The sequence below is a fragment of the Hyla sarda genome, unplaced genomic scaffold (genome assembly GCF_029499605.1).
Source record: "Hyla sarda isolate aHylSar1 unplaced genomic scaffold, aHylSar1.hap1 scaffold_989, whole genome shotgun sequence".
Taxonomy (NCBI): Eukaryota; Metazoa; Chordata; class Amphibia; order Anura; family Hylidae; genus Hyla; species Hyla sarda.
In genome coordinates, this window is record NW_026611019.1 from 63,259 (window position 1) to 65,833 (window position 2,575).

The 2,575-nt window shown below is 44.9% G+C and overlaps 1 pseudogene; it reads right to left on the reverse strand.

The window, feature by feature from the left end:
* Positions 1 to 1,174: 1,174 nt before the first annotated feature.
* On the reverse strand, positions 1,175 to 1,277 carry LOC130351600 (U2 spliceosomal RNA; annotated as a pseudogene).
* Between the last annotated feature and the right edge of the window lie 1,298 nt (positions 1,278 to 2,575).

Below are 2,575 nucleotides of genomic sequence, written 5' to 3' on the forward strand. Positions count from 1 at the left end.
ATTATGCCACCGGGGATGGGGGGAGGCAACGGGGCAGCGGCGCCGGCAATGGGTGCCGCTGCCCCTTCTCTCGCCGGTACCGATAGTCAGGGGGACAGAACGGGCAGCGGCGCTGATAGCCAGGGGGTGAGAAGGGCCGGCAGCAGGGCTCTAGACCCCAGGGAAGGCAGGGGGAGAGAAGCGGGCAGCGACGGCCTCTCTCCCCCTGCCTTTCCTGGGGTGGTATCGGCGTATAACACGCACATAGACTTTAGGCTAAAAATTTTAGCCTAAAAAGTGCGTGTTATACGACGATAAATACGGTATATACAAATTCCTAACATCCCACAATACCTCCTTAATTATTGCTAACAACACATATAACATTCTCTCCTTCCTCCCACCTACCACCCCCAGACCAAACATAATCACTTCAAAAGACCACTTTCTTACCCCCATAAATTCTTTAGCCAACGGACCAATTCCCTTCCACACTTCTTGCGCTCTATCACAATTCCAAAACAAATGCATAATAATCTCATTCCCTCCACAACCCTCTCTCGGACATCTCTCACTTCTTCCAATCCCCCGACTCTTCTGTACCTCTCTCACTGGCAATGCACCATGCAAACTCTGCCATACAATCTCTCTCTGTCTATTAGTCATACCATCTGTCTCCAAACTCTTCCACACTTTACTCACATTCTATTCTCTCACCATATTAATATTACACTGAACATCCTTCACCCTAATACACTTCACCATACTCTTCTTCTCCTTTAACACATCCTGTCTCACACCTATCAAACCAAACTTTCTCATGAACACCTCAACAAACCCATACCAACCAGGACTCACCAAAGCATACGGCTTTCTCAGATCTCTCTCCATCCACCCTAATCTGCATAACACACCCCCTCCTAGAAACCTCATCATACAAGATTCAACACCCACTACCTGAAAGACTTCTACCTATCATGTCATGTCCAACCTGCACAGGTGTGCTGGTTGCTGAGCTTATTCAATTAAAGAGGACATTCAGCAGCAGTCCTGTGCCTGGTCGCTCCAACAGGGGCCAGACACAAGCGGCACCACCTATTGTCTTTTGCCTTCAGTAGGGGCCCACTGGACTAGCCAGAAAGCAGCTGCAGCAGTAGTAAATAAACAGGTAATCTTTCTTTCCAACACTGAAACCTGGTGGTGCACTTAATATATGCTACCAGATAGGGGACATATCAGATATTAAACTGATATAAACAGACACTACATTTGATACCAGCCAAAAGGAAAGATGAGAAGTGATAACTGTGAAAGGGGAGGAACCAACGCTGTCCCCTTCACATGCACCATCACTACTTGTAGGAAGGGAGGCTGGCTGGCAGCCTCCCATACACACTCTGGCTGGGTGGCAGTCACCCACCAGTACACACAGCAGACCCTAAACCCATATCATTATTGCTAAGCAGGAAGATGGGAGTCCATTTCACTCTGATGGACCATTTTTAAATGCAATCCATAACCTGGCTTTGGCAGGAACCCTTCTTACTCCTCCTACTTGCATTTGATACTGGGTTTAGGATCTGCATAGGAAACACACACACACACACACACACACAAGCACACACTTACCTGTGTTGCCTGCTGACGCCTCCTTGGCTGTCCCCAAACGGTATAAAACCAACAGCCACGGGAAGCTGTAAGGATAGAGGACATACCTGCATCCTATTGGACTCACTTGTCTTGGTTAAATCCAGCTTATTTGACAACCTATGGTGCTGCTGCTTCTGCTCATGGCAGTGCTGCTTCTGACAAGGCTGTTCTTTGGTGGGCCTAGGCGACATCACAATCTCCATGGTTACATACACAACAAAGGTCAGATGTTGTTTACACCTGGCCATGCCAGTGGTATTGAGTAGCATATCACAGTGCTAAGGGTCCTGGATGCAACAATCTTTCAATGGGGAATAGCCGCACTGAGTTTGTCAAGTGCACCCATGTTTGCAACTCCAACAATACACACATATGTATGTATGTCTGTCTATCTATCTATCTATCTATCCACCCATCTATCTCTATATATATTTATCTCTCTCTCTCTATATGTCTATATATATATATATATATATATATTATTTTTTTCTTTCTTTTAAATATATATATATATATATGTATATACATATAGAGAGAGAGAGAGATGGAAATACTTTTTAAACATGTTTTCACCTCATTTTTACCTTCTTTCCTCCTTTTTTCCTATGCTGCTGCTTCTTATTTTTCTTCTTTTTCAGACCCTATCATTGCACTATTGCTCATTCAATACCACCAGCAGATGGAGACACTATATTACAACATTAGTTGTGAGCAGCAGTTTGTACAAACAAATGTCTCATAGCTGATGTCCTATCCACCTAGGCACATAGGCACCACCTATTGTCTTTTGCCTGCAGTAGGTGCCCACTGGACTAGCCAGCAAGCAGCTGCAGCAGCAGCAGCAAATAAACAGGTAATCTTTCTATCCAACACTGAACCCTGGTGGTGCATTTAATATATGCTATCAGATAGGGGACATATCAGATATTAAACTGATATAAACAGA